We start from the raw sequence: 13,745 nt of genomic DNA, 5'->3' as shown, positions 1-13,745 counted from the left end.
GTGGCAAGGCCCGCCCCTCACAAACATATACTTATTTATAATACTCATAAATAATCTAATCCCCACAAGTAAGAATCAGAATTTGAAATAAGAATAAGAATAGCAAACGATAGCATTTCACAGCAAGAGCTATTAATTTTTCAATAATAAACCACCAGTAATAAGTCCTAGTTGTACTAGGACACTCGTAATACAGCTATGTTCAAACTTGCAAGAAACAGTGCTGATCACGGAAGTCTAATGAAACAGAATTAATCAATGGCACAGCATCAATAAATAAATATCTAAAAACCAGAGGCATTCAATGGGCAAGAATAGACCAACAGTATCACTCAAATTTATTCTTCAAGTCCACCCTAGTGCCCAAACCAGTAAAAGCAGCATTTCAACTTTAAGACAAAAAAAAACTTTAAGACAAAAAAATTTCGACACGTGATAACAAGAAAAAATCAATGGACCGAAGGCATATAACATGAAACAATGAAAAATCCGCTCTTTTCAAGTCTTTCAGAATCAAGTAACAAAACCAATTGCAGTTCAGTGACCGAGCGAGGTGGTGCAGTGGTTAGCACACTGGACTCGCATTCGGGAGGACGACGGTTCAATCCCGTCTCCAGCCATCCTGATTTAGGTTTTCCGTGATTTCCCTAAATCGTTTCAGGCAAATGCCGGGATGGTTCCTTTGAAAGGGCACGGCCGATTTCCTTCCCAATCCTTCCCTAACCCGAGCTTGCGCTCCGTCTCTAATGACTTCGTTGTCGACGGGACGTTAAACACTAACCTCCACCACCACCACCACCAGTTCAGTGGGGAGTAGGGTCTGCTAAATAGCACTACACAGGTTTAACTGCAAGTTGGAGTCAGTTCCGCGGCATAATTCCACAGCAAAAGATAGTGTTCTGAAACGTGCTCACCAGGTTTTGTTCGTTTTTGTTGAACAGGGGCTGTCCAAAGTGGCCACTGGAACACCAGTGGTCCGGGGTCTCGTATAGGCCCCGATGATGCCGACGTCGTGCACTCTGTCACGCACCTCTAAAAGCGCCGGTATGGCTTGTTCTCTGTGAGGCGATTGGTTGGTTGGTTTTTTTAAAAGAGGGGAGGAGGGACCGAACTGCTACGTCATTGGTCCCTCTTTCCGATTAAAATAATTCCACAGGGATGGGAGTAAAATAATCTAGACATACAAAACACAGCTGGAAGAAAGGAGAAAAGAGAAACAAGAATGACAGAAGGGCAACAAACACTTAAATGGACAAAATCTGATAAGAAAACCACAGAGAGACGCAAGAAACATTTAGAAGAGATCAAAACAAGAGAGCAGATTACCATGACTGGGTGACCATGAGAATAAAAAGGAGAAGCCAGCCACTCTGCAACACATTAAAACCTCCATCTTAAAAGCACTACGTATGTCTCCACTATGTATGTCTCCACTACAGTGAGTGGATAGTCATTAACGTAAAGTTCTGGTTCAGGATAAACGGTGAGACGCCGATAGAAATGCATGGCCTCGGACTTCGCCGCTGAAAACTGGAAGCATTGGGTAGAGCCCTTGACTGCGCCTTGTGAATGGCTCCCTGTAGGCGCCGCTTAGCAACACCAGTACTCGAGGGGCAGCACGAAATGCGGAAGTCATCCGCACACAGAGGAGGTGAGACGGCCCTAAAGCTGCTGCTAGACCGTTAATAGCCACTAAAAACAGAGAGACAATACGGAGCCCTGTGGAACGCCATTCTCCTGAATACACGGGGGGCGGCTGGAGGAGGCAACGACTTGGACAAGGAAAGTACAGAGCGACAGGAAGTTTTGGATAAAAATCGGGAGTGGGCCCTGGAGACGCCACTCATACAATGTGGCAAGAATATGATGTCACCAGGTCGTGTCGTATACTTCACGTAAGTCAAAAAAGACGGCAACCAGGTGTTGACCACTGGAAAAGGCTGTTCGGATGGTAGACTCGAAGGACACAAGATTATCAGTGGTAGAACGACCCTGGAGGAAGCTGCCCTGACTTGGAGCCAGTAGGGCACGTAACTCCAGGACCCAACCCAACCGCCGACACACCATACGTTCCAGCAGCTTACAAAGAAAGTTGGTGAGGCTGATGGGCTGGTAGCTATCCACATCAAGCGGGTTTTGACTGGGCTTGAGCACCGGAATGATGGTGCTCTCCCACCATTGCGATGGAAAGACGCCATTTCACCAGATCTGCATGAAGATGACGGGGAGATATCGCTTGTAGTTAGACGAGAGATGTTTAATCATCTGACTGTGGAACCGATCCGGCCAAGGAGCTGCGTCGGGGCAGTGTGCAAGGGCGCTGAGGAGCTCCCTCTTTGTAAATGGGGCGTTGAAGGATTTACTGTGGCGTGTAGTGAACGAGAGGACTTTTCTTTCCCTCCGCCGTTCGAGGGTGCGAAAGGCTGGGGGGTAATTCTCTGACACAGAGGCTTGAGCATAGTGCTCTGCACAGTGCTCGGAAATCGCGTTTCCGTCGGTAGATAACACGCCATTGATGTTAATGCCAGGGACACCCGTTGGGTTCTGGTACACTAAAAGACGTCTAATCTTCGTCCAGACTTGGGAATGTGGCATGGCACCCAATAGTCGACACAAACCTCTCCCAACACTCCTGTTTCCGTCGTTTTTTTCAAGCTGGCGAATGCGGTCAGGGAGCCCCCTAAGGGCTATTACGTGCTCTAAGGAAGGGTTCCGCTTATGTTGGTGTAGAGCTCGCCGACGCTCTTTAATTGCCTCAGCGACTTCCGGCGACCACCAACGGACTGTCTTTCACCGGGGCATGCTGAAGAACGAGAGATCGTATTTTCGGCCGCAGAAACGATCGTTGTAGGTACCTGCTCAACGACAACATCGATGGCACCATGTGGGGGAGATTCGGCGGTGACAGCAGAGGTGAAGGCTTCCCAGTCTGCATTGTTTAAAGCCCATCTTGGTAGGAGTTCGTGGGCGTGATGCTGGGAGAATGACAGGAAAATGGGGAAGTGGTAACTACCACACAAGTCGTCATGTGCTGTCCGGTGGAGAGATGGAAGGAGACCATGGCTGCAAACCGAGAGATCAATGGTCGCATATGTGCGTTGTGCCACACTGAAATGTGTGGGAGCACCTGTATATAACAGGCAGAGGTAGAGTTGTGACAGTAAATTTTCGACCTCCTAATCTCGTAAGCATGGCGTCACCCCACGAAGGGTTATGTGCTTTAAAATCTCCCAAAAGTAGGAAAGGTTTAGGTAGTTGATCAAGCAGTGCACCCAATACGTTCAGAGATACTACACCATCTGGAGGAAGATATACATTGCAGGCAGTGCTTTCCTGGGTCGTCCTTATCCTGAAAGCCACAACTTGAAGAAGGGTTTGAAGGGCCATAGGTTCACTACATACTGAGTTCAGCATATAGACACAAACTCCACCTGACACTCTATTATAGTCGCTACACTTCTTGTAATATGCCTTGTAGCCACTGAGGGCAGGGGTCCGCATTGCCGGGAACAAGGTTTCCTGCAGGGCAATGCGAAAAGCAGCTGTAAAGCTTAACGGTTGCCATAGCTCAGCCAGGTGGTGGAAAAAACCGCCGCAGTTCCACTGGACGATTACGTGCTCGTGAGACTGGGAAGGCATGAAAAACTCAATGAGACAGTCTACATCTCAGGGACACCTGCTGCCACCAGCTAAGTACCTTTGCGATCGACATCCATTTTTTCTGAGGGCCCAGCGAGATCTAGATCCTCAGCCGATGCCAGAATCTCCACCTCATACTCAGACAAATTGTTCAAATGGCTCTGAGCACTATGGGACTCAACTGCTGAGGTCATTAGTCCCCTAGAACTTAGAACTAGTTAAACCTAACTAACCTAAGGACATCACAAACATCCATGCCCGAGGCAGGATTCGAACCTGCGACCGTAGCGGTCTTGCGGTTCCAGACTGCAGCGCCTTTAACCGCACGGCCACTTCGGCCGGCATCCTCAGACACAGAGCTTGTACATGATGGTGGTGTGGGTGCCTCCGCAGTGCCTTGGTTCTTTTTAGTTTTCTCTTGCTGCTACTTAGGTTTGTCCAGCTGGAAGGGCTTCATTGGTTCAGTCTCAAGAACTGAGGAGGACCGTGAAACCTTATGACCAGCTACAGGCGGTGCTCATGTTGCCTTTCGGAAACTTCCTTCTTGATCGCCAGACCGAGTTCCCACCACACGAACCTGTACGCCAGTAGTCTAGGAACTCGACTCCCACGCTCTGAGGCAACACGCTCGAAGCTGTTGGTTGGTAACCGTAAAAGAGCATAACAACTCCCAATATCGATAAGGGCCTACACGACGGAGGTTTAGATTACCTGCGTTTAATCACAAGAGGGAAGACAAAATGTTAACATGGTATTAGTTAATTGTAGGGGCGTTCCTGATAACAATCCCAGAATTTCATTTACTGAAGGCAACACACATATGTTATTACAGACAGAGAATGGTAAGTCAAAACACACAAAAATACCACGGCCTAACATGGAAGCCACATCTACGAACCATTCAACACAAAGTCAGTTATAGGATAAAATTACTAAAACTACTAACTGAGCGAACATGGGTATTGCACCATTCCACTACCCTCTACACATGTAAATCCCTGATATGATCCATTCTCTGTTATGTAAATGTGCTATGGACTTCCACTCCTCCCTCCTTTTATTACACCCTACAGTTCCCCGAACGCCATGCACCCTGCAAGTCATTCCAATCCGCTTACCCTTTCCCCACCCACTCTGCCGCACCTCTACCACCACATTCCCATAATGTTACACCAGCACACTCTCAACAGCCTCCCTAGCGAAATTTTAATCACACTCCCTTAGTCGGACGGTGTGGCCGAGCGGCCCTAGGCGCTACAGCCTGGAACCGCGCGACCGCTACGGTCGCAGGTTCGAATCCCGCCTCGGGCATGGATGTTTGTGATGTCCTTAGGTTAGTTAGGTTCAAGTAGTTCTAAGTTCTAGGGGACTGATGACCTCAGAAGTTTAGTCCCATAGTGCTCAGAGCCATTTGAACCATTTTTGAACATTCCCTTACCATACCATGACATCTTCCCTGATATATAACTGTCCTACCCTATCTTAAAGGACCAACCCTACCTCCTAACCATCAGGGGTTCCTTTCTTTCCACATCTCTCCACCCACACCCTAAGGCTTGGTCCGGTATGGCTTCCCTCTTCACTCCCCCGAATTCTTCCTCCAAACATCCACCCACACAATCACCCTCTTACACGGTACCCCAGCAGCTGCATCCTCATGATACCCCTCTTCCTGGTAGTCTAGGCCCACTCATCACTTCATTAATGTATGTGTCTATTTTAGTCAGCCAACACACTGGCTTTTTACTCCCTAATCTATGCAGTTGTCCCTCTGTCTTTAATCTTTTATGGAACATTCAGCTGCCGTTTCATCTGTGTCAAATTTTATTTTACGAAAAAATCCGCCTTTGATATATTTTAAATTATACAACTGTTTCTATGTCTTATTATATCTAACAATCAGTTTTATAATACGTTTTAATCTATTTTAATCTGATATGGCTGGATAGCAGTGACTTGTGTCCGTGTCTGCCCCCACTCCCCACCGGCGTGTTTGGGGCGAGGGTAATGAAATGACAATAAAGGAATAAAAGTGTCAGTCAAATCCAAAATACAGATTGAATGTGTGCCGCAAAACTACGCTATACGCCAATGGGAGCGGCATATTTCTTCCCATGAAGAAACATCTAGTCATTGGAAATGCAAAAGTATCAGCACAAATTGAAGCACGAAAGATAGTTCCTAACGTCAATCGGATAGTTTTGTAGAATATTTGTCTGGGGAGATATACTTCCACAACGCTCCAGAGGAAACTAATATCGCTGTTGTAGGAGAGACTTAAATTTCCCAGCAATAGAATGGGAGACAGAGTGATGTCAGTATACAACGTCATTTCTGAGGGTTCCTTTGATCAGTTAAAGAAACTAATTTACAGGGCAATGTCTTTTTCATCAGTTGACGTGAATGGGTTAGTGACAACAAGGCCGTTATAATATCATTGGCTGCTGGTGTTGGAAGAAATTTCAAGACAGATAACGAAATACAGAAATCTAGGACAAGGATCGGGATTAAGTTAAGGAAAACACGTCACATGGAAAGGTGGCTCAACTTGATGTGACATTTACCATTCCGAAAGAAATATATTTTTATTAGTAACAATTCTGTCAGAACCCATCTAACAGTCACCAACATACTTGCCAAATTCATACGAATAGTTAAGATTTTAAAATTAATATCACAATGCGTAAGGATATTTGCATTTTACATAAAATTGCAAACGGTAAACTGTCAGCTGTGGAATACGATGATGGCCCGATTACAAACGTTTAATTGATTGAATAAATGTGAGGCGACACTCTGTCCGTGAGACTAGCACCACAACTGTAGGCTAATCCCACAAGGACTTTAATATAAGTTCACCAACCGTTAAATAAAAGGCACTAAGATGCATGCATCTCCACTGCAACAATAAGCTCCAATCCTACTCCAAGGCAAGAAATTAGGCAAGTACATATAATGTGGCATCCAAAGTCCATTAGCCACTTCAGCACGTTAAATCTTCCTTTTACGAACAATACTAGAAAGCATAAGGCAAATGATACTTTGGTGTCATAAGACAATGTTATTCCGCTCCCATACAGACAAGGTACAGCCAATCTGGCCAAACGCTACCCACGTGTAAAAACCGAAGGAAGTACTTCACTGATTAGCCACAAATCTATTACACATAAACCAAGTTACGTATTTGAACTTCCGAGCCCCTAAAACACTATTAAAACGATAATGACAATTAAACCCTTAATTTTTTAAAGAAATCGAGAAATTCAATGCTTATTTTCCCCAAAGGCTTTCATCACACGCCCCCCAGGGACCTTGAAATTACAGAAACATTGAGTAAATTACTTCCCTAAAGTCACTAAAGCCAATTCCTAATCCGGCGACTTCCCTGCCCTGACACGATACCATAAGAATGGCAAACTATTCAACGTGAGCCTGGAACTGAAGATCCGCAGAAAGGCGCCTGACCCCAGAGCACTTACGCCTCGGCGATGACTAGAAAGCCGCTGAAGCGGAAGGAAAACACGTCCGTGCCCCGGACCAGCAAAACAGAAACGCTTCAACCTCTGTCGATACAAGGCAGTCAACATATAACAATCAAACAGCAAACAATTTCGACAGAAACTAACATACACAGCAATACTTAAGCGGGCAATTAAAGATTATTATTAAGGAAATCAAATATTAAAACTTCAGTATAGGAGCGGCTCACCCATAAACTTTGCATGTAAACCTTCTTAGCAATAACAAGAAACAGTGTACGAAGTCATTTAAAAGAATTCTCAAATAATAATCAAACAAGAAGAAATAAGACAAGTTATACCTTAACTGGGTTATCTTAGGGACTAACACACACTGTGTTTTGCGGTTCTTACCAAATAGCAGAAGGCCGGTTATAATGTACACCTATAAACCGAAGGGCTTCTCAACACAGAGTAAGAGTGTGCAAATACAAGCACACAAGCACACACACACACACGCACACACACACACACACACACACACACACACACACACACACACGCACACACACATGTGTATCTTAAGGCTGAGCGCACACAACTTTGGTTACAGACCAAACCCAGTAATTCGCCTCAGAAAGGGCCATAAGGTCTACAGCAGATAGAAACTACAATTACTAGTATCAAATACTCAATGATAAACAACGATATCATTAACCAGATTAGCACTGCAAAATACTAGTTTGGCTCTTACAGAAACCTCCAGACTGATACACACAGCCCCAATAAATGTCACAAAAATGCATAAAGGAAACTGATTCCTGGCCAGCTCACATCGGGGCAGAATTAACAACCTTTAAGCACTGTACTTAATGAGCATTATACATAATTTCAAATAAATGCCAAAGAGGCCAATAGCTTCAGGACTCCAGGTACGCACCGGATAATATTGCCCTTCTGCTAGTAACTGCTAACAAGTTGTTCAATACATCTGACTGTATTCAGCTCACAACAACTGACTGATGCAAGTAGTAAGTAGGTTGCAAGCGACGAGAGTCGCTGGTTGTCCGCTAAATTCGCCGGCAATAACGGTCAACGCTGCTAGAAAACGCGGGCACCCATAGCCCAACGGTCAACGGTTTCAGCTCGTTGAAATCGTCAGGACGCCGAATACTCAGACACACCCGCCGAGCTCCGTGTCCCACACATCACTCACTACCACACAGTTCCATAGGGAACTCATTGTTGTGACTTAGCAAGACAGCCAAGTTACTATGCGAGGATGCCGAAAGGCACGCGTTAAGCTCACGCAGACTGGCGTGAGGTCTGGAACAGTTAAGGGAATTTATAGTAGCAAATAAAGTACGTAGTTGATGTAATACTTAACCTTAATCCATAATTGGAGAACATCGCTCTTGTTGATACATAAATAACAATCTCAATATAAACTGGTAATGGCGCCTTGCTAGGTCGTACCAAATGACGTAGCTGAAGGCTATGCTAACTATCGTCTCGGCAAATGAGAGCGTATTTGTCAGTGGAGCATCGCTAGCAAAGTCTGCTGTACAACTGGGGCGAGTGCTAGGACGTCTCCCTAGACCTGCCGTGTGGTGGCGCTCGGTCTGCAATCACTGACAGTGGCGACACGCGGGTCCGACGTATACCAACGGACCGCGGCCGATTTAAAGGCTACACCTAGCAAGTGTGGTGTCTGGCGGTGACACCACACTCATAACCAAGCAAAGATGATACGATGAGGACCGCAATCGATGGAATGCGCTCAAGTGGTGCGAATAAGATAGCGCGCGTGCCCTCACAGAAGCCGCCAGGGCTCAAACACATTTAATTAACAAGTAGTACAGGAAATTTTCAGTTCTGAGAACAAATACTTGTACAATTATTGGATAGAACTCTAGAGAATTGCACAAAACATTTTTCGTATGTTCGTGTCGAGCAAAGATGGGAGGAATGGGAAAGACCCACTTCGACTGAATAGCCTTGTTAGGAAGTTGGAATTATACATTAATACCTTCAGCACTGATATATATCAACGGGGACAGGTGAAAATATGTGTCCTTACCGGGACACGAACCCGAGATCTCATGCTTACATGGCAGACACTCTATCCATCTGAGTCACCGAGGATAGAGAGGCTTGTGCGACTGCAGGGACTATCTCACGCACGCCTCTCGTGAGACCCACATTCTCGCCTTATATGTCCACACACTACATTCGTAGTGTTCCTACCCAACACACTCATTACTCGTGGAAGACATTCTTACCAAGCCCCGTAAGAGTTCGGATAAATATGTGTGCATCCGCCCAGAAGAAGAAGGTCATAACCTATATTGCCAGAACTATATACTTATATGGATATGGTGTCTGTTATTTCGGACATGCCCGACATAACAGACACCATATCCATATAAGTACATTGCTAGGAAGTAGCTACGACAGCGAAGACAGTTTCATCAAAAATATAAACAGTGTCAAAGTATCGTTGAAAAACGAGAGCCGAACGATACCATATTGAGCATAAGAAAGGCAATCCGGAAAGCGCTTAAGGAATTCTAAACTAAAATTTTGTCAACCGGTCAGACGGAATGTCCTAAAATGTTTTGTTCGTACGTAAAGTCAGAAAACGGATGAAAATCATGTGTTCGATCGATTGCGCTGCTACAACAAGGAATGACTGTGCGAAAGCTCAAATCCTGAATTTCATCTTCCAAAAATGCTGCACCGCGAAATCTCGTCATAAGGACCTCCCTGTCAGTTCTCGCACGAATGGAAAAATGATAGGAGATATAAATGGAAATGAAGATAAAAAATGGTTCTGAGCACTATGGGACTCAACTGCTGTGGTCATAAGTCCCTTAGAACGTAGAACTACTTAAACCTAACTAACCTAAGGACATCACACACATCCATGCCCGAGGCAGGATTCGAACCTGCGACCGTAGCGGTCGTGCGGTTCCAGACTGTAGCGCCTTTAACCGCTCGGCCACTCCGACCGGCGAAATGAAGATAATTCTTCATGAATACGTAGATATTATACTAAACAACTTCGAACAGCAATTTAAACATCGAACTGCTGTGCACCTGTTGTGGAATTATGGTGCACGCATTCAAGTTGAAAGCAAAACAGTGAACTTGAATGGTTCAAAATGCTTCAAGTGGCTCTGAGCGTATGGGACTTAACATCTGAGGTCATCAGTCCCTTAGAACTTAGAACTACTCAAACCTAAGTAACCCAAGGACATCACACGCATCCATGCCCGAGCATGATTCGAACCTACGACCGTAGCGGTCGCGCGGTTCGAGACTGAAGCACCTAGAAACGCTCTGCCACTACGGTCGGCAGTGAACTTGAATTATCTGTCCCGAGTAATTAAAACTTCTTCACTAAGAAGATAGACATAGCATCTGTAAAGATCTCCCAAGGAAAGAATTCCGAGTTCTTATCCCTTATTAATTCCTGTCACATTATTGCTTCCTCTTTTTACATAGACATTGCAATCACCTCCATTCACAGATATACAAAGACAGTAATTAATTCTACTCTAAAACTAGCAAGAGAGATAGCTATTAATTCTTCCAGTGGCCTTCACTATTTTTCTCTTGTACTCCGTCCGCTATGAATCTTTGTTTAATGTACATTCTACTAAGGTAATAAAAACTTTGTTTCCTTTTGTAATATACGCTGCTTAGCTTGAAATTAGAAATAATTCTCTTACTTCACATCGAATGCTTTTTGCGACAGTCCTGGAATTGCATGAGATTTCTCTGAAACTATGTTAACTTTTAATTCGGCTAGTTAATTTTCGAATCTTAGAACCGTGATCTGAAAAGCACAGTATCGAAAGATTATACCATCACGCTGGAAAAGCTACTCTGATTAAATGAAACTGTCATTTCCCAAAGTAAGGCATGACCACTAGCAAATGTCTAACAGGACCATTACTATTTAGGAGACACAAACTATCCCAAAGTTACTGTATTAGCCCTTTCTCCTGAAAATATTGTGTCGAAGTTTGTTGGAGAAAATTACTTTTCATGCAAGTATTAATGACTAATAGCGTGGCATACCTCACAATGCTTGAAAACGGACGAAGCAAAATCACTTTCAAGATTTGAAGTGGGGTGATGGTACAGAACTATTAGGTAGGTACATACGTTCGTAGAGTTTTTGTTTAGCATGTTGGTATTCCAGTTGCTATGGGTTAGCTTATCGATTTTCTTTTTACACGTGCGTAGTTCGCTGCGGCTATTTGAGTTTAAATTTGCCATTTTGTCATTTGGAGACAGTGAGTCAAGCCATGGACGATAAGAAGTGGAGTGCTAAGTCGGCAAATCGAAACATTTCCAACGTATTCTTCCGTTTGAGTTCAGCAGATGGGTGACAACAGCGGAGGCAACCTGAAACATTTACGCCGTGTGTGGGGATAACGCCATTGGATAGAGCACGGCAATTAAATGAGTTTCTCTTTTCAAGATCGGTCGCTTTGACATTAGTGACTCTCCACATTCAAGAAGACATTCGGGGGTAATAAAGATCGTTTAAATGCATTCATCCGCAATGATCAGTGTCACAACGGACAAACGTAATGGACTGTGGTTATTCCACCATCGTGCAACACTTGAATGCAATTGGAGAAAGTTCAAAAATAGAATGTGTGGCTTCCGCATGCTCTAAACCGAAATCACAGAAATCTTCGGTTTGGTGTTTGTGCATCTCTCCTCGATCGTCATCAATTGGCTCCTGAGCAACGCTGACGTTTCCTATCGTGGATCGTCGCTGCTGACGTGAAATAGTGTCTTTATGCTAACATAACAAAAACAAAGGAATGGTAAAGCCCAGACAAAGCTGCATTTCCCCGTATAAAGATCTACGCGCATCCACAAAAGATAACGCTATGCATCTGGTAGAACAGCGACGATGCGGTGCACTACGAATCGCTTCACCAAAGTGTAACCCTCACTGTTGTCATTTATTGTCTCTAAGTGACGCGCCTGCAGACGCTATGGAAGATCAACGACCAGGAAGACTATGTGAAATGATGCTATTCCACGATAACGCCCGCCCACATTCTGCTAGACTGACAAAGACACTACATAGTGATTGGGTTGGGACGTCATTCCACACCGAGCTTATTCTATCTTGCACTGTCAGATTTTCACCTTTCCCGCTCTCTATCGAACAACTTTCAAGGAATCTTTCCAGAAGTAAATGCGCTCCGAACATGGCTCGACGATTTCTTAGCTTCAAAACCACTTGATTTCTCCAGTCGTGGAATCGAAAAGTAACTCAAGCGTTGACACAGTGTGGTAGATACTGAAGGAGACTAAACTCTCTGTTATTCTTTCTTGTGTTTATTAAGGAAAAACTGTATGAACTTATGCACCAATAATAAAATTATTATATAGTTCCTTCAAAACTGAACATGTCTAACACTGTTTCGACGGTAATACACTCCTGGAAATGGAAAAAAGAACACATTGACACCGGTGTGTTAGGCCCACCATACTTGCTCCGGACACTGCGAGAGGGCTGTACAAGCAATGATCACACGCACGGCACAGCGGACACACCAGGAACCGCGGTGTTGGCCGTCGAATGGCGCTAGCTGCGCAGTATTTGTGCACCGCCGCCGTCAGTGTCAGCCAGTTTGCCGTGGCATACGGAGCTCCATCGCAGTCTTTAACACTGGTAGCATGCCGCGACAGCGTGGACGTGAACCGTATGTGCAGTTGACGGACTTTGAGCGAGGGCATATAGTGGGCATGCGGGAGGCCGGGTGGACGTACCGCCGAATTGCTCAACACGTGGGGCGTGAGGTCTCCACAGTACATCGATGTTGTCGCCAGTGGTCGGCGGAAGGTGCACGTGCCCGTCGACCTGGGACCGGACCGCAGCGACGCACGGATGCACGCCAAGACCGTAGGATCCTACGCAGTGCCGTAGGGGACCGCACCGCCACTTCCCAGCAAATTAGGGACACGGTTGCTCCTGGGGTATCGGCGAGGACCATTCGCAACCGTCTCCATGAAGCTGGGCTACGGTCCCGCACACCGTTAGGCCGCCTTCCGCTCACGCCCCAACATCGTGCAGCCCGCCTCCAGTGGTGTCGCGACAGGCGTGAATGGAGGGACGAATGGAGACGTGTCGTCTTCAGCGATGAGAGTCGCTTCTGCCTTGGTGCCAATGATGGTCGTATGCGTGTTTGGCGCCGTGCAGGTGAGCGCCACAATCAGGACTGCATACGACCGAGGCACACAGGGCCAACACCCGGCATCATGGTGTGGGGAGCGATCTCCTACACTGGCCGTACACCACTGGTGATCGTCGAGGGGACACTGAATAGTGCACGGTACATCCAAACCGTCATCGAACCCATCGTTCTACCATTCCTAGACCGGCAAGGGAACTTGCTGTTCCAACAGGACAATGCACGTCCGCATGTATCCCGTGCCACCCAACGTGCTCTAGAAGGTGTAAGTCAACTACCCTGGCCAGCAAGATCTCCGGATCTGTCCCCCATTGAGCATGTTTGGGACTGGATGAAGCGTCGTCTCACGCGGTCTGCACGTCCAGCACGAACGCTGGTCCAACTGAGGCGCCAGGTGGAAATGGCATGGCAAGCCGTTCCA

The 13,745-nt window shown here is 45.8% G+C and overlaps 1 non-coding gene across 1 annotated transcript; it reads left to right on the top strand.

The window, feature by feature from the left end:
- Positions 1–547: 547 nt before the first annotated feature.
- Trnaa-cgc lies at positions 548–620 on the top strand. The gene has a single exon. It is a non-coding gene; the product is annotated as a tRNA-Ala (tRNA).
- Positions 621–13,745: the final 13,125 nt, after the last annotated feature.

Source organism: Schistocerca americana, chromosome 1, assembly GCF_021461395.2.
Source record: "Schistocerca americana isolate TAMUIC-IGC-003095 chromosome 1, iqSchAmer2.1, whole genome shotgun sequence".
In the NCBI taxonomy this organism is placed as follows: domain Eukaryota; kingdom Metazoa; phylum Arthropoda; class Insecta; order Orthoptera; family Acrididae; genus Schistocerca; species Schistocerca americana.
The sequence above is the reverse complement of the archived record's forward strand: the minus strand, read 5'-3'. Positions and strand labels throughout refer to the sequence as shown.